Source organism: Chironomus tepperi, unplaced genomic scaffold (genome assembly GCF_022539635.2).
Source record: "Chironomus tepperi strain 1889 unplaced genomic scaffold, CSIRO-AGI_Ctep_v1 contig_100, whole genome shotgun sequence".
Classification (NCBI taxonomy): Eukaryota; Metazoa; Arthropoda; class Insecta; order Diptera; family Chironomidae; genus Chironomus; species Chironomus tepperi.
Window position 1 is genome coordinate 1,659,636 of NW_027226222.1, and position 19,887 is coordinate 1,679,522.

Here is a 19,887-nt window from a genome sequence, read left to right on the forward strand (position 1 = left end):
GCAAATGATTAAATGTATATGAAAAACATTTTTTGCAATTAATTTATCAACATAATGTGATTGATTGTCTACATTAGGATCCAGCTAGAAATGCTTTTAAGAACATGTCATACATAAGAATGCAAGAAGTCAAAAAGAAATGAAAATGATAACGATGATTTATTGATGACCTTGATGTAATGTTCCTTTTCGTGTGTGAATGAATACAAGACTCGACACTTTTTGGATTCAGAAAGCATGTGAAAATGCACTTCTCTTCCTCATTTCTTTTAAGCTTCCAAAAGTATTTCTTCATATTCTCTCATTCTCTTCGAAATGCAAAGACTCATTGACGATTGCGCATTAAAACATTCGAAAACACAAATTCACCACAGTGATGTGATGTGAAGCATTTCCGACAGTTTGAATTCATTCGTCGATTCAGTGCCAACAAGAACTCCGTCATAGCTCAACCGGAATTGAGTGCATTGCGTTTCATTGTTTAACTCTCAAGAATACTTTAAAGAATACTTAAATTATGGCAAGAAGGAATTAAAATAAAGAACAAAAAAAAAACTGTTACATAAAAGGGATAGAAAAGAAGTTACATGGAAGTAACTTTTAGATAATTAATTAACAAATTCATAAACCTGTCTATACTTTATGTGAATAAACTTGTGAAATTTAATTAAATTTATCATAATACTAATATTAATCTGTAAATCATAAATTTAGTGGATATTTAATACAAAAAAAAAGAGAAGTAACTTATACAGTTAAATGAGTGGCTGAAATGTAAAGGAGGATGAAGATGTAATAATATAAATGATGATATAAAGGAAGATGAAAACGAAATTTATTTGAAATGGAAATGAATTAAATTAAATGGAAAAGAAATTGGTAGGAAAAAAAGGATCAGTAAAAGAATGTGAAATGTGAAGATATTAGATGAATTAATGATGGTGTTATTCAATGAAAAAAGCTATTTATTATCAAAACTGTAGAGGATGGGAAATGAAATAATTACATGTTACATAATAGATTTCTCATCATCACTGTAATCGTTATTGAATTATCAGATGAAATTTATCTAAATAGCCGAGTGAAGATAAATACATTTAATATAGGCATCAGTGCTTTTATGTCTTATGAGAAGGTATTAAGTGTGTTAATTTCTGTGACAAAAATAATGAGATATTTTCGCAACGAGATCATTTACTCTCACAACATCCAGTATTGAAAATTGGAAATAGATTATTATCCAATAAATTCAATTCTCCAAGGTTCATCAGTTCCTTCTTCTTTATCCAAGTCAAATTAATGACGATGGATGGAAGGGGGACTCGATTATATAAATATTTAATTTGGATCAAAGCTCTTTTTCCTGAAAAAATTGCAATAATTTTCATTCGTGACTTCCACAAGAAGTAACAACATCAAAGTGAATTAAATCGTTAAATTATTAATAACTAACAGAAATATTGAATGTGTATGGAATATTTGAGAGGATTTATGACCGAGGTGGGTCAACTGTTGAAATTTTTGCACAAATATTCTCAACATTCTTTGTCTTTTTTATTGCAATTCACAAATTTTTCACTTTTGTGATTCACATAATTTAAGAATTTTTCGCATTTTTTTAGGTATTTATTTGCAAATTTAATTTTTAATCTCAAGTGGACGAAAAACAGTTAGAACTAGTCCAAGACTAGTTTTTAGCATTCGGATGAATATAAAGTTAAGAATTTTTTGAATGAAAAAAATTGCTTTACGGGTTTAAAAATGTCTAAACAGTGTGTCACTTACCTTAGCTAGAAATTTTTTGAAAATTTAAATTTTTGGCTAAAAAAATTTTACTAAAAAAAGATCAAATAAAGCATCAAAAACTTGAAATCTCAAGTTAAATTTTTTAAGTATTTTGACTAACACAACATAATTATGAGCATGTTTACTATGCTTTCTCAGAATCCCTAGCCCGGAAAATTTTCGGAATTGGGATCGAGATTGAAAAAGAGCATTTAGTCGATTAATATTTAAGTTGGATTCTATTCGACTCAAGTTAAATTTTTCATACAAAATCAGAGTGAAATTCAAGCTCCAGATTAAAATTTTTTCTGGAATAATACACATTTTAAAGGAAATTCTCATCCCGATCCTGATAGCTAAAAGCATCACATTTGCATAATACATATCTATTTTTTGATGTTCTGTAAAATATGTTACTATTTTTAAATAATTCATGTACCACAAAAAATTTCTACAACCAAAGTGTGACGTGTGACATGACTCGAAATAAGTTTGGACAACACTGGTTTAGGACTTTGAAGGAGATTGATTTAAAACCTTCACGTCCTTCATCATTAAAAAATTCTAGTTTAGACAATTAAGTGAGAAATACAAGTCCATGAGATTATACAATCTCTGCTGAATCAGTTTTAAATCTTTTATGAGATAAAGTGATGATTTTGGATTTTTTTATCAATGTAAACTCATCTTGGATTTTACATAAGGAATAAAGGAAGAAGAAATTTCAATAAAATTTCCAATAAAGCATAAGGAAAAGAAGAAAATCAATTGAATTAATTACTCAATTTAGAAATAATTGTTCATGAATTGAGTTTGTTTTTGTGTGTAAATGTCTTTGTCTTCAACAAAAAGAAATTAGGCAACAATGTAACATCCTTCCTCTTATCATTATAAATGTCTATTTTAAGTGAATTTTTGATAAAATGTCTATCATTAATTTCAATTAAAATTTACATAGTTCATGCTTTATAAATTTTCCACTGACAAGATAAAATAGGAAATAAAAACCACAAAACCCACAATGTTTTGCTATAAAAAATGATGGGATTGCCTTGAAGAAAAGGTTTTATGACGGCAAATGACCCAGGATGTAAGATAATTGAAAAGGAGGTTTGGAGCTCTATTTTACTAAGGAAGTTATTTAAATTGAAATTTTCTTCAAGGAATTTCAAGCATTTGAACAGATTTGAGGTATTCAATCCAAGGCAAGATGTCTTTTGTTGCTAATGGTCAAATTATTTGTGTTATGCTGCAAGGCTATTGGGAATTTGATTTTATTTTCGCTCAATTAATTTTATTTTCCAAAATATATTCGACTGAAATTCTGAGAATTAATTCGGAATTTATTTTATTCTGAACAATTTGAAAAATGATCTGTGGATGTTCACAAATGACGTATACATTTCGTTTTGGAATTGTTGTAAATGTAAATTAATTAAAATGACTTCCTAATTGATTAATTCAACGATGTTTATTCTTTGGAGTTCAAAATAAGACTGAACTTTTGTATGGAAAGGGGTGTTCAACTTCGCACAATAAATATTATTTAAATCTCAAATGAACGTTAAAACAGTTTGGTTTAGATATTCTTATAAAGCTAGTATTCGAGTGACACAAACGAGACCACTATGACACCGTGGCAAAGCCAACGTTATAAGTGTTCATTTGAGTCGTTCGGGCAGCAATTGACAATTCACTTTTTTCGCTGTTCTCTAAAAATTGTGACATTTTATCGGAACTACTTATTGTTGGCTTTAAAAAGTATTTTCCACAGTAACCGAAATACCAATTCTGACTGCCAACGGTTGTTCTGGTGATAAAATCAATGAAAAATCGCAAAATGCCTTCATTATGAAAAATTTTGTAACCTTTAACATAAAGTCACGTTTCTGTACTAATTACAAAAAAATTTTTATCCACCATCTCTTATCGATTATTGATTTTCAATAAAGGTTATCAGCAGAAGTAAAACTGTCAATAAAATTAGCAAAATCGAAAAAATATCTAATGCAGACTTTTATATCCATAATTTATTTATTAAATTTTCGATGAACATCAGGTTGTAGTCACGTGGTTGTGTCTGAGTTGCCAGGTGTTGGTCATTTTGCTTCTGTTTTTATTGAATTGGATTTTCAATAAAACTCATGCATGTACGATCTAAATTCGCATTTTAATATTCTATTGACTTCTTTTTCAATGCCAAAGTCTGTGCCTTAATGGCATGAACCCTTTTAATTTTTAAACGATCATACCCGGATTAAAAAAAAACCAATGGATGAGTAATCATCTATTAATGAGTAGACTCTACCTCATGACTTTAATGGCATTAAGACATCTTATTATGCTTTAATCGTCTAGAACTTTTTATGTTCCTTAAAATATCTGTTGAAGTAATATTATAATTATCTTATGCTGTCATCTCACTGACTAAGCATATTTAGCTAGTTAAGAAAATTCAGCATCAAATAATAAAATTTTATTTATCCTTCGAGAATAATTTTGCATCCAAATAGCAATTTATGGACATACAAAAAGCTCGTTAAAACCTTTACGATTAATACCTTTCACCAGTAAGTGTTGACACGGGTATCACGTACATTTTCAACTTTTTTATTTGTTATCTCGTATAATCCATTCCAATGATATGAACACAAACCACAATTAGCAAGTAATAAGCATGATATTCAGCTTTTTTGCCCATAAAAATACCAAACACGATTTTTTTAATTATTTCATTCTACTGTAAGCCGTTTGACCTATTGGCAGTTTCATTGGTGACTATTTGGATAGTCGAAAATGATTTTTTAATTTTCTGGATTGTGCAGATGCATTATCGCACAATGCAAATTTCAGATATCGAAGCATTTGTCACCAAACCACTTTTATTTGGTTATTTGACTATCCCGAACAACACAAGTAAAGGAGACTCCGCCAGATGGCTTTGAAAGGATTCGCCAAAGCTCTTTTAGGAGCACCAAATCGAAGTCAATTCAGTGTGGAATTTGGACGCCAAATGGATGGCTTTTGGTTTGGCGTCTTCATGTGTGTCGCTCGGGACGATTATTTTGCTGCTGCTGATTTATTCCCATACCGAGCGGCACAAATAAAGAAAACTCCATATATCATCTATATGGTTCCAAAATATAACTGGATTCAGTTTGATATCAGCAAAATAGCTTGTGCGGAGACTTAAAACGCTCCTGTGTGTGTCGCTCGGGCTTTCAGTTCAATGTGACAGTTTCAATGAAATTTAATGAACGAAATTTAATTAAGGAATACAATTTTCAATTTAGTAAATAAATATTTGATTTAAACCGCATCAAATAAATCAAAAATATCAATTTAAAGCAATAAATCATCCTCAATTGTAACCAAAAAGTGTTTACTGTGAACGCAGAGTACGTACATATTAGGACTTTTTTATTGGAAGTAACAATCGATTTTTGAAAACATAAAAAAATATTTTAAATTGAATTGAATTTATTATCTACTGTGTGTACTGTGTACCTTACCCATTCTCTCATTCTCGTTCATTCTTCCTTAGTTCCATTTAGTACAATCGTCAACACACCATTAATCAGTATTGATTGTACACGTGAATGAAAGAACGTCACGAACTTTACAGATGCTTTTACTTGAACTGAATTGGGGTAGAATTTTTTTCATTATTTTCTTCTGTGCCTGTTTCTACTCTTTGGATGTTGACAAAATGATGAAAAATGTGAAAAATAATTGAAATTCATAAAAACAGCTAAGCTTGCTTAAATCTCTTATTTTTCATCCAATTAATTTTCTGTTCCTTTTCTTATCTGCATGTCATATAAATGAAATCATCATCATTTTAATAATTAGTCAGAGACAGAGATAAGTAAATATTTTGTTTCGTAAATATAAGAACGCGTAATTTACGTAAATATTATTATGCTACATAAAATTCTTGTCGCAATATTATTTAAACTTTAATTTAATACAAAAATATGAATTTCTTTGATCTGAAGAATTCTTTTATTAATTAGTCCCGAGCGACACGAATGAAGAGGGCTTTGACATGGTACATTTTGGGTTATTAACTCCATATATATGCCACACAAAGGAGACTTCCCATTGATATTAAGACCAGACAAACGAAGAAGGCTCCCAAAGCTTTTATTGACACCAGAGTGTGGCCGTTCAAATTCGATTTCTTCGACATTAGATTGTCGAAAAATTCGAACTATTCGAACTCAACATATTTTAAAATTAAAAATTTACGTTATGAAGCCAAATGGTAGCGGTCAAAAAAAATTTGAATTTTATCGACAAAATATTTTTTTAGAAAAAAATGAACAGTCGTTTTTAAAAAATCTGATTGACACTAAATGGAAATTCTTTTTTGCTCCATACAGACGCCAAACAGAGGATAATAAAGCAGAGCTCGGTTACAAAGCCTTTTACATTTGTGACGCTCGGGTGCTGCCTGCTACTTATAGAAATACTAATTATAGACAATAATTCTCTGATGTAACAAAATCTACTTAGACATTCCAAATTTGAATGAAAATATTTTGGAACAGAACATTAAAAGTTTGATAAAAAGTCCGAACTTTTTTGTATGAATTCATTTAATGAGAATCTCTTACAAAATTCGATTTTTACAAGTGCAGCATCATTGAATGAATATGTAATGGCTATTTTTGGCAGATATTTGTGTCTAGAGAGTTTAAATGATTTTTGTTAGGCAAAGGTTATTGCTAGGAACCTTTTTTAAAGGGTTTTGTTTGACAATCTTTTTTTTTCAAAGATAGCCTACTTGCTGAATCTCCTGTGGCTAAATTTCGAATGCCTTATGAAAAGAGACAAAAATTCTCAATGACGCAAGTGAAATTCTTAATCAAAAACTCCAGGTTTTTGCTGATATCCTCCCTCTACTGTACAGCTTGTTATCAATTTTAACAAGATCTCGACAAAATCATTATAGGCAATTTTTCAAAAATTGGCACTGATTGACACAATGAAGATTCTATTTTTGAAGAGAAAAATACGCACTTTATGCTGTAAACAACATTTTTAAGGATATATTTTGCCTTTTAACAAACAAATTTACAAGTATGAATGAGAAAATGATTAAATACAGATAAAGAAGAAGAATAGGAAAATTGCATTTCCATGGAGTAACAGAATTTGATTTTTCATTGAGAATTGTAGGCTTTATGCAGTCTAGTGATTTTTATATAAATATGTATAATAATCAATGAGAAGGCTAGCTAGAGATGCTTTTCTTCGAGCTTAATACTTTATGAGGGTCTTACAGTATGTAATGAGTATTCTCACAGTTATATCCGGTTCACTAGGTACTATTTCTCATTGGTACCATAAGCATGCTCATTGGTACCGTAAGATCCTCATTTATACCGCTTTATGTGCATTGATACGTCGTGCGACACAAGACTATTTGACAGCCACACAGAGTTCAGAGTCCATTTGAAATTGCAAGGACTCAACCTCCTACTTCGTGTAGCTCGGAGAATATTTAATTGAAAAATGTAAAATTGTCCTCCTCAAATGCAATCACATAGACAGTCCTTAAATTACATTAACCGATTGACTTGTGTTGCAATGATGAGTTAAAGGACATTATGTAATCCAATTTACGATCGAAAAGACATGAAAATTGGGTTTTCTTGAGAGTTCATTAAAACGTTTACATTGAGTATATTTATTGCCAACGCAATGTCCTTGGCCACAAATTTATACGAGAAATTAATTCATCCATCAACACATAAGCCAAAACCAATGCTTACTTATTCAAATACTATTCAAAATTTTCAAAATGCCTAGTCAATTTAAGATCAATAAAATATTTAAATTAGAGTTGGGAATTTATCAGCTGTTCTAAAATAAAAGTTTTTCCTCTAAATCCCCAGCTTAAAATTTCAATTATGTTTACAAACGACATCCAACAACAAAACCCTTTAAAAAAGATTAAGGAAGGAAAAAGGAAAAGTGATAAAAAAGGACGAATTATTTTACGGAACATACATGTTTATCTTCCGTATGATGTAGGAAGAAGTAGGCGAGAGAATATTGAAGTCAATTTACCCGTTGTGAAAATAAATAGTTCATCAATATTTCGTGGGATTTATGCAGAAGAAAATGGATGGATTTGACAGATTTTGCAATTCCATCGATGCAGTTTTCCGAATCATCCAACTGTAAAAGTCCTTTATTGCTCTTAAAAGCAAATACTATTCCACTCAATTGTATTGTAAAGTGATGTGAAGACAGAAAATATTTTGATACTATATAATCATATTGCCATCAGCCTTCCCATCATTGAAAGTTCTCAATGTATCGTGAAACGTGATTGGAAACTTAAAAATGGATTTCTGTCTCTCAATTTTATTTCCATCACCATCTTAAACTCTTGTCTTCAACAATGTGTGAAAAACGTTGCTTGTTTTTCCTCATTCTTCACGTAGCATACTGATCAATTGATACTATATATGCAATATGCTGGCGATGGGGGATTTTTTAGCACAATTGTGTGGAAATGAAATTTTATTTGCTCATTTTGGTTAGCTGGAGTTTTTTGGGTTGATTTATATGCAATTGGATCTTTTTGGTCAGTTCCAAACCATCAAAATCAGTCGTCTGAAGTGAAAGATTCTTGTTTATTTGGAAATTCTTCAATATTTTACTTACTGTGAGTGTTTTGTTAAAATGTTCTGAAATCTGGCGAAAAATCGCTCAATTTTTCTTTAATTCGAAATCTCTTAATTATTAAGTCCAGATCTATGTAAAATATGAAAATTAGTTCACAAAATGCCAATTAAATTAATGAAAAATTACTTACATTTAAAATTGAATTTTCACACAAAATGTAAACAAAGACGGCAAAAACTATTTTCGTTAAATTTAACGAAACCAAATCAATCGAAATTTAAAAATTGAAAATCCGTTAACGAGAAAAATAGAATTTAGCTTAAAATTCAAATGAAAAAATTAATAATGCAAAATAAGAAGAATATGCCACTCATTTACGTGACAACTTACTTAAATATTACAGCGTCTCTTTTATGACTTCTAGTTCGAATTTTTATTGATTATTTGACTTCAGTAGAATGACCTTAAATGAATGTAATCAATAAAAATCCAAACTTTATTGTGTAAAAGCACTTTAGATCCAATGAATAAGCAACATTCATAGTATTTTCACTTTCTGTTTGGGACGTAAAAAATTTAAAGAGCTTTCTTGTTCACTTGAGCAAATCAAATAACAGCTTGTTTTATTGCTTCTCAATTGTATGAATCAATTTTTCAATTTCAACATTTCATGCTTATAACTTCATTCTATTCCTTCTTGTTATTGAGTAAAGATATAAAAAAATTCGATTTTATAGACAGCATGAGATGAGTAAGACCTTTCTAATATAAAACGAGTAAACATGATCGAACATTCTGTACTTTACTTTTTGGGGACGTCCTTTAATGATGTACAATATAGTAATAACAGAGTCGTGTTCATGGAGAGGTGTAAGGGGGTCATCCGGGCCTCCTGTCATCATTTTTGGCTGTACTCCCTGCCATAACGCGAAAAGCAGATGTCTCGGTACAGTCAGGGTACCACAATATTTCGCCGTTAACGCGGTGACGTAGCATTACCCTAGCGACTACATTGTGCTGCTTACTTTAACTAGACGTACTTGTACCCGAAATTCGCCCTGACTGTAACGTGACATCTGCTTGTAACAACTGCTTGGGGTAGCTAGATAATTTAAAAAATTTATAACAGATATTGGAGGAAGTCTGATAGTCGTCTTAATGTCTATTAATAATGAACATCATTCATAGACGACCTGTTTGGCATTACCAATATTGAATGTAGAAGTCTTCTTCTTTGAAAACTTTCTCATGCACTTCCGAAGAATATCGAAAATTAATTTAAATGTTAGCATAAAAAGAAAGTAAACAGCATCGAATAGATAGATATTAACAAACTATTTATTTCATATAAAAAGAGAAATTCAATTTATTTTTAATTTCTTTAATTTCGACTTCTTGTTCGTGAGAAGCACATAGGAAAAAGTTTTAAATTCGTAAAAGTTTTCTTTATTGCAAAAGCTTTTGAGCTTAAGATTTCATGTTACCTAGATGAAAATATTTTTCTTGCCTTACAATTTATTTAATAAATTTTTCTATACAGCCACACACACATTCTTTGAGGAAAATAGGAAGGAAAACTTTCCATATTTCATGTCGTTTATGCTTTCACTTAGAACATTTTCACTTGTCATATCAGCTGAAAATATCATGTGTTCTTCACTTTACTGCTCATTATATTTCAATCTCATCTTCTTTCGCATCACTTACATGTTTTTCTTGGGAATATACAGGAGTAGTATATATGAAGAATTTTTCTTTTATTGCTTTCTTATGTAAGGAGTTTCATTCGTTTCCCTTGAGAAATACGTCTGGTGCTACAATGACTTTATGTCGTTCTAGTTCAGTGTCTGTCAAGTAGTGATATGAGAATATTACAGAGATATTCAGTCTCTATTTATGTTTTGTGAGTGACTATTTGATATCGTAGGGATTTTTGGTACAGCTTTCAAAACTAAGCTCCTTTGTTGTCTAATAGACATGAGACATTTCTCTTGAAATTGCCAATTTAAGACCTAACTTGCTAACTTATTGCAAGTTTTTAGGTTTTTTCTAAATATACAAAAACTAAACAAGAAGACTAGACTTTCAGCACCTTGAAAGCATGCGCTCATATCCTTCACAGCTTCAATCAACCACAGTCATTAATAAAAGACCGATGAGACTTTGCACGTGTTCTGTCTAGCACACTCCGCACTTTATTTTGCTTGTTTATCAATTTCAGTTTAACGAGAAAATGAGCCAGATAAATGTTACCAGAATTCCATTTAAAACAGCTGTCTGAGCTTGAAATCTTCTTTAATGCTGTAAATGTGTCTTTCATTAATTTCCTTAAAGGATCTCCTGTTTTCTAAAGAAATTTTTAATCTTTTCCTTCTCATCACAGTGTGAGAAATTTTTGCACCACAATTGAAAACATTCCAAATATTTCTTATCTTTTTGTGAGCTATTTTTTGTCCTCTGTGTATCAGATTGTTTTTTCTTCGGTAAAACTTTTTTATCATCTTAGCTCTTAAGTTAATTTCCACAATGTACAATTGAATATTCAGAAGAAAGATTAGAAAAAATGTCTTTATCTTTAATTTTATGATAATTATTATGGACGAACGTCTAAAACAATATGGAGATAGTAGGAATTTATAATTTTTTGAGAAATTACTATAGTAAAACATTGCAAAATGCGGTATAGCAACTCAAAACATTATAAAACAAAGTAAAACATTGAAAAATCAAACAAAACATTGAAAAATTTGGATAAACATTAAAGAAAGTGGTAAAACATTGTAAAACGTTGTAATACATTGTATAATGTAATAAAACAATCCTAAATTCTGTGAAACGAGGTAAAACGTTGTAAAACATTTTAAAAAGTAACAAAACATTTAAAAACGTCGTAAAACATTGTAAAATGGAGTAAAACATTTCATAATACTGAAAAACATTGTAAAATGCGGTTAAACGATGTTGAAAACTTCAAAATGCTGAAAAACATCACAATCCTTTATAATCTAATTTAAAAATAAATTCTACAGATTTTCCGTCCAATTTAACCAAGTTTTATTTTAAAATTTAACCCGAAATACGTTTATTCAACCTCAAACTCCCCTTCAGAAAGCATATAGAAGAATATGACATATTCAAATATCATTTATTTTTCTCTGTCTAGGAGCTTTGACGTAAGTAAATGATATCATCATCTGATACATGTATCAAATTCCTTAGCATGCTGTTCCTTCACTCAACATCAACATTCACATTTTTTCAGTGACGCACAGAATGAGTTTTTAAATACGAAAAGTGTGCCTTACTTATTTATAAAAAAAAAAATCACATTTTATGTAATAATTCATTATCATTCATCAAAAAAAATGTGATTTATTGCTATGGCACTTTAAAGTACACATTAATTGGTAAACAAGCAAGAAAAATGTCAAGCACAAAAAAGATTTTATGACAAAAAAACACAAAAATGAAAACAACTTCAACTTTAATTCATTTCAACAAACAACTCATGTATATGCAGCACAAAAGAGAGATTTACGTTTGATGAAATGTATGGAAGGCTGTTTTTGCGTGAAATATATTATCTTGTACAGCATTTTTCAAACATCACGAAACAGCTGAAGATTTTTATTTTAATTTTATTTCCAATGCGCATTCTTTTGAGTTCCTATAGATTTAAAGCAAAAACACTTGATAGTTGAAGTTGAGATCTGTTTTAGGAATCGACAATTCATTATTGGTTTTATACTTTTAAATATTGAGTCTGGGAACGATGATTGAAATTAGATAAAGCTGCTTTTACTTTTCTACAGTCAATTTGTTACATGAGTACACTGAATTAGGATTATGCGTAGGGATTGTAAAGAAATGTTGTTACTGGAAGGCATAAGGTTTAGAAAAACGAGAAATATTCTGGACAAGGTCTGCGTTGAGGCTTGACTGAGACCAGATCTCACCAAATCTGGGTCCAGGTCAGAGCTACACCAGCGTCTGATTTTTTGTCATTTCTGAGTCGTGAGCATATACAAGGGAAATCGAGCGAATCCTCAATTTTAGGGGGGAAATTCTTCAATTTTAACTCCCCTTCCACCTCAAAAAATGTCTGGCTATACCTCTGCCGTGTGCTTTCCGGTGGTGTGCTTAAAAAATGGATGCGATTCAAATTATTATTAAACTTACCAAGTTTCATGTGGATTTCCAGGGTCTTAATTCTAAATTCTTAAATGACATCATTGGTCTACCGCAAGCATATTTATGTTATATGCCCTTCGTTGTGGGTTCAATCCCAGGTTAGATTAGATATGAAGAAGCTTATTGTTCAGTTCATTGATTCACCCACGACACTTACTTTGATAGAATTTCAACAAATAAATACTAGAACTTCTAGCACAAAAGCTCAATTTTTGAAGATTACCATTTTCAATGTGACCGCACCCTCCAAATAACCCCAAAAACAGATTGAAGTGAAAGTGAAAAAAAAATCATCTTACCTCTAAGATCACAAAAACCTCAATTTCGGGTGAAAAGTAGATTTACCATTTTATGTGTAAAGTTCTGACTCAATAAAATCCAATGAAAAAAAGAGTCAAAATGCAAACAGTTCCTCTGTAAACAGAAAAGAACCAGAAAAATTGTGGTTGAAGGCACATAAAATGCTTTTAAATGCAAAACCCACATGGGTGTTTTTCATCATCTTATGCTTTTACTTCTTATTTTGGCACATTCCTAATAGAATTTGTTCAAGAGGAAAAATAAAACAAAAATAGAAGTAAAAGGTATACGCGCCTTATTTGCTATTTGGTCACGACTAGAAAATTCTTCATTTTTATTATAATGAAAAGATGAAAAGATAGGATGGCAATATTCATATTTTCTCATTGATTAGATCGGCCCCAAAATTAAGGTTAAAAAAGAAGATTCTCCTGCCTACCATGAACAAATACTTCAATTGGTATTTAAACATCCCCCAAGTCATTTTGAACATTAGATGCCATAATTTGATTTAAATTTAATGAAATCATAATTGAAATTCATAAAGGTTGCATAAGATATCTTCTTTTATTATCTTCTTATTGTTTCTGTATCGTACGCGTATGTATGTAAACACAGACATCAGCGGAAGAAGATGAAGTAAATAAAACAATATTTCTGTGTTGTTTGATACATTTCCGTGGGGGTTCTTAAGTTTGAATCCAGATTATCTAAGTTAGTAGCTACTCTAGGGGTTGAGTATAGAATAATACTAAGTTTAAGTTCTAGTGAAGTCGACTCGTTGAGATGCGAGTTTGCTTTCGACTGCAATTCAAGTTTTGACATAAGCTCGACGACAGCTTGAGTCAACCGAGTATCCTCATGAAATGCGCCAACGTAGCGGCATTTAAAAGCCGCTAGGAATTTACGCCGTTGCGAGCTCGGGTTGACTCGTTTTAAAACTTTAATGCAAATAGCATAAATACTATAATTAACAATTTTTCATTTTTTTACAACAACAACAAAAACAAAAAGCTTGATTTCAATGTTTTTCGATGAAGGCAAAGTTTGAATTTTTTTGCTTGTATATGAAACGGAACCGGCTTAGAATTCCTCGTTTTTGATGTCGTATGATCCTCCTGGATAATGAAAGACCTAACAGCAAGTGTATCCATATTAACCAAGATCTTGTTTTGTTGGTCAAGATCCTAAGGCTTTTTTGTTGGTCTACGTTACAACCATATGGACGCCAAATTAAAACGACTTCTATTTAGTGCTAATAAAATGAATTTAGCAGAGCCTTTATATTTCACGACAAAACCTTCATCATTCTTTCTGCTCTTGTAGAATGTTCTGTTCTAAAAAAAGCCTCTCATCCCTGTAAATTCAACACAAAATGTGAATGAATCCCTACTCCTCCTATCACCCACTCCCTCCTACTCCTACATCACATCTCAAAAATCCTCACAAGAATATCTTTTCTTCGTGTCTTGATTGAATAAAACAATTTACACAAAGTTTTTTGTTATAAATACAATACAAGTTCCTCCTGAGATATTTTCGTACTCAAATTCAAATGTATGTTGAGATTTTTTATGGATTTTTATTGAAATTCGACATGTTTATAATTTGATTTAAAGCACGTTAGGAGAATTTTCTTGTGGTTTAGGCACATCTTTACTTTCGGATAGGGATTAGGTCAAAATTTTGTTTACTTTTTCAATTTTCTTGTTTTTGTAATGTTTTCTCAGCATCATCTTGGTACTCAAAAATGGAATTTTTATGTAGATCTTTTTAAAACATAGAGTTCAAGACAGGTTTAAGATATCAAGAGGACGTTCGGAAATTACATAACGAAAAGCGTACGCATCACAGTAATTCGATAGATTTGGTAAAATAGTACATGTTTCCTGGAAGGGGATTGTATGGTCCTCTAAAACGTTTGTAAACGTATTTTCCGAACGTTTCCTTATTATACCTAAACAAAAACTCAACTTTCTGAAAACCAGTACTCGGATTGAACTTCAACCGGAATACTCAACCGAGGCACTCAACCGTGGCACTCAACCTGGATACTCAAACGGGATAGAGCTCAACCGGGGCACTCAATCGGGGTACTCATCCGGGGTACTCAACCGGGGTACTCAACTGGGGCACTCAACTAGGGGTCTGATCCTGTGTAAAAAAAGCTCCATGGATAAGTTTTTACATTATTTAAGGCATTACAAAATCTCAATTTAATGGCAATTCAAATATTTGGTAAATGCTACATACTTGCAGCATCAATAACTTCAAGTTAGTCTAGTGGCTCAACCTGAATGTTGCTACATCAACTAGTTCATAAAGCAAATTTTCTCGGCCATCCACCCTAGTCTCAAAAACTAGCATTAAGAAAGTCAAATAGGCATGAAAAATGATTTTTTGACATGTAAGTATCTTGTATCACAAGATATTATCGATGTTTATGCCAAATCGAGAAATAAATGGAATTTATTTTAAAACATAAAGACACAATATATGCGAACTGTGCGGAAAAAAACAGAGAAATAAAGATCAATTGATAAATTTTGACATTTTTATTGTCATGCCATAAAATAATTCTCAATAAAAATTTTTCAATTCAATTATATAGCTGTAATAACAAGAAGGATGAACTTCAATATTCAATTGAATGAATTGAGTTCGTAAACATCTCATTTTATTTAAAATAATATGAATTGAATTAAGTGTCATTAATGGGATAAAGAATGGAAATTTTATACTTTTTTTTTGGGAATTACGCGAACCACTTGATGAAAAAAAATTAAATTAAATTTAATTCCTTAAGAAAGTTAAAAAGTTGCCAGCAGCTAGAACAAAATAAAGTCGTTAGCATGTGAAAATGGGTCAAGTACTTTACTGCTGATGGCATCTTTCAAGACAATTGTGAGAGCGAAAAATTTTCATTGAAATTGAAAAATAAATTGTTTTTGCGTCTTGTCTTGGCTTCTTATAAATCCCTTCCATTAATTTTTACGGAGGACCTCAAATTCAAATAAAGTTTAAAGAAATGAAGCTTAGTTAGGGACCATTAGCTGATTATGTTACAGAATAGCGAACTTTTTTCAAAAATGAACAATGGAATTCTCGGAATTAAATCAGATCAGCTTCTTATCTCCCCTTCCCCCACCGTCTTCTCTAACTCCCCCCTACCTCCTTCTATCTATCTCCCCTCTCCACCCTATATCACTCTTAAAGCAGATTGGTGTCAAAATGGCATTACTTACTCACTTACTGTAACCATGTTACTAAGTGGAACTTAGGTTGCAACCAAATCCTTTCCATCTGACTCTGTTGCTGGTTTTATCACCTTGATTGCACTGATCCTTTGGTCCGCACGTTGAGCCGACATCCTTTTATTATTGTTCTGCGCCATGCAGCTCTTAAAGCTCCAGGAAGTCTTTTCACCTGCGGACTCCAACCAAATGCAGTGTAACAAACTTGTGTAGCAACTTGAATTCATGTTACGCAATAAGTGAATGATCCCTAAGTGAACATCTCCTTATTATGAGGTTAGTCTACCCATAACAACAATCTTTTGGATTAAGGATATATCAATTGAGTTAAAAATATGACATTAAATATTCAGATCACGAACTAAGAGGTATCATGTGGGATGATGATGTCGATGTCGCTAACCATAAATAAAAAAAAAAATTGAAGCCTAATTTGTGGGTGTGTATATATATTTTTGAGAGTGTATGATCAATATTTGAAATCCTTTTATAAGTTTTATAGAGAATTTCCTTTACTTATTTAAATATGGGTGTGATGTCCGTGCATAAAAATTGGAAATTTGAAACTGACGAATTTGTTTACAAATGGCAGACAGGACATGTACACATAAAACTTTTATAATCATGACTCTTTTGGATATCAGCACTGTTATAAAGTGTGGGATGATTAATTTTAATTTTTAAATCATTTTAAATTTTTAAATCTTTACTGACATCAATAAAAGAGTCGTATTTCCTTATTTCATGGTTCTGCGTGACTTGTCATCCTTTTCACGGTATATAAAAAGGGAGATGTGGGTCGAAATTTATGGAATTGAAAATGTATCAAGTTTAAAATTCGATTCATTGTATCATTTTACATATTTTATGAACAATATAATTTCATCAAAGGCACCCGATATAAAGCTATAAAGGAATGTTGAGAGAACTTCAAAGTTCATCTCATGATCATGACAACCAGGCATTGAGAATCACAAAAAATGCTGACCACAATTCTTGGTTTAAGATCAAAATAAAAATGAGCACAATAAAATGTTTTCAACATTAAGCTATAAAGGCTTTCCATTAATTCAATCCTATTGCCTCAAGAAATCAAATCTATTGAATGACTGAATCGATTAATGGTTGCTTGAGGTATTCTTGTTTGATTTCCCCACCTCAATTATGTGTATAGATTTCGACAATGAAAGAGTCAAACCTTAATTTTTTATGATTTCTGTGGTAAACTTCCAAAAATGTTCAGAAGATTGAGCTTAAAGCACCACAAATTTATTAAGACGTTCGGCTTCGAGGAAATTAATTGAGTTTTATCTAAGAACCATTAATAAGAAATGATTTATATAGAAAATTTATTGGACTTTTGCTTCATCTTATTGAATGTGTATCAAGTTTTAGTCTAATGGAAGAATAATGTCTTCAGAATTATAATTTATGAAGTAAGCTATGACTATGGCATGTTTGTATTTAGTTGTTTGCATCAAAAACACCTTGAAGCGGGTTTTATTATTAGAAAAAGCTTATTATGAGAGTAAACGTTCAACTCCTTAGTTGATAATATCAAATTTTGATTTGTTTTCTTAGATTTTGCATAAATGATGTATTTATAGATGTACTCTAAACTGAGTCAAATTCTACGAAAATTGAGTCTTTCATAACAAAGAGGATGATCTGATATAATTAAGTCTAGAGTAACTATTCACCTGCTGAAGTCTGTATCTTGCAGTGTTTATTCATTATTAAAATTAGATCAGTTTCATCAGTTGACGGGAAGCACAAAATTTCATTTTAAAAATACATTACGTTTATGATTTTGTGGACCGTCATTACTGCCTCGATATTTTAATTAAAACGACTTCAATTACAAATTCATAATGATGTATATTCTTCGGAGTTTAAAAACAAACTGAGCTTTTGTATGAAAAAGGGGTTTTCAACTATGTAAAATAAATATTATTCAAATCTCAAATGAACGTTATAACACATGAAGTTTCTATTTAGAACTATCTATGCTTAAAATAGTTTTTATTCAATTATTCAAATTTAGATTCCTCAAAAATTCATACAAACTAACATCTAGCAGTTGTTCAAAACACTTGTGACTTCTTTTATATCTAATTTTTATATCTAACCAGAACATTGGTTATTAACAATTTGAAGCTCTACTTCTCGAGTATCATGACGATGATGTTGCAAATGCAGTTATCATGACATCTTGACAATGTACACATGACTGTTATGTGACAAAAAATCGTCAAGACTTTAAGATGTATGAATTTACAAAGTCATCTTCAAGTCCGATCGGTACTGTCAGTGTGCTTAGAACCAAAATTCAGCTATTTGGCGAAAACAATCAGACCTTGAGTTTTCTGATGCGTCGTCGCGTTCGTGGCAACATTTCGGTATGTGCTGATCAGGATAATGTGTTGCTCGGGACTTATAATGAAGATTTTTATCATTTCTATCAAAATTGTTTGGTTTTAATTCAAAAAATGGCAAAACTTCACCAAAAATGAAGAATAACCAACACGAGAATCGTAACCAGCACGTTGATCAGATTTTGTAGGTTATCAAAAATAAACTTTTCCAATTTTCATCTTCCTCCAATGTCCTCAATCTAAGGTTCTGTAATATTTTATTAGAATCAGGTTTATTGATAATTTTAGAAGCAAAAAACACAAGCAGAAAATAGCATAAGAAGAACAACAGAGGAGAGAAAACAGACTTGTGATTCTCTTGTGCAAAAAATAAAAATATTTTGAAAAGAATTTTGCTCTGTGTCACTTTAGTTTGACTTTTATATCATTTTCTTTTTACTTCGAAACCAAACAGAGGAAGGAAAAACAGAGACAAGAAATAAATTCTTTCTATCCTCTTTTCGTCTCAATTCATCCATTAGATTTTTTTGTCGTCATATAGAAAACTTTTTATTTTATTTTGTCTTCCTTATTTGAGATTGTTTTTAACGCATTTCTATACTTCCATTCTGTCTGTCTGCTTCATATTTCTTTTTCCAAGATTCCTAGATTCTTTTTGTATTTTCGTCTTAGGATTCGTTGACTTATTCTGTAACGCTTTTTTTGGGGGAGGAAGAAGAGGTGTAGGGTTGGTGGTAGAATTAGATTTTGGTTTGGGGAAAGGGTCACGGACGCACACGAAAGCCATATAGAACCATCGAGGTCCTCGATGGAGGAATGGATCTTAGTACTTCGGTACCTAATTATTGTGATATCGACGCTAGTGGTCTTGGGTTCGAGACTCGGTGGAGAAGATTTAGTCACCTGCCCTTTTTGAATCTTATGCAGTGGAAACGCGGCTCATAGTCTCCTCTTGTAGGTTAAAGACAATGAGCTGAATCATAGCAGTGGAAACGTGGTTCACTATTCCCAGTATAAACTGTAGGTCTACTGATTACAGAGGTCTGTCAACCCTTACAAGTCAAACAATCATTAGCCGTGAAACGCCTTAGCAGCTCTGGATCTCAATGATAAGAATAGCTAAAGGTATTTTTGAGGATGTGAAATAACGTGACGTAATTTGTGAATATCCTCCTCTTACCACAGTTATCACATTTAGAGGAATCTTTCAATTTCCGAAGGTTTTTTTTGTTCTCTTTCCCAAGGGATTGAAGCAACGGAATGTTTTCGTTAAAACTTTTTTTTGTTGTTATACTCACAAGTTTTATTATTGAAAAGATATCAGAATTAAAGGTGTTAGG

The 19,887-nt window shown here is 31.3% G+C and overlaps 1 protein-coding gene across 7 annotated transcripts in view; it reads left to right on the forward strand.

The window, feature by feature from the left end:
- Nucleotides 1-436: 436 nt before the first annotated feature.
- Nucleotides 437-19,887, forward strand: part of Cngl (Cyclic nucleotide-gated ion channel-like) — an 88,443-nt gene continuing 68,992 nt past the window's right edge. For all 7 annotated transcript variants that reach the window (XM_070635829.1, XM_070635830.1, XM_070635836.1 and 4 more), the window contains exon 1: nt 437-1,135. The gene's annotated coding sequence lies outside the window, so the exon portion shown is untranslated. The remainder of the gene's footprint in view (nt 1,136-19,887) is intronic.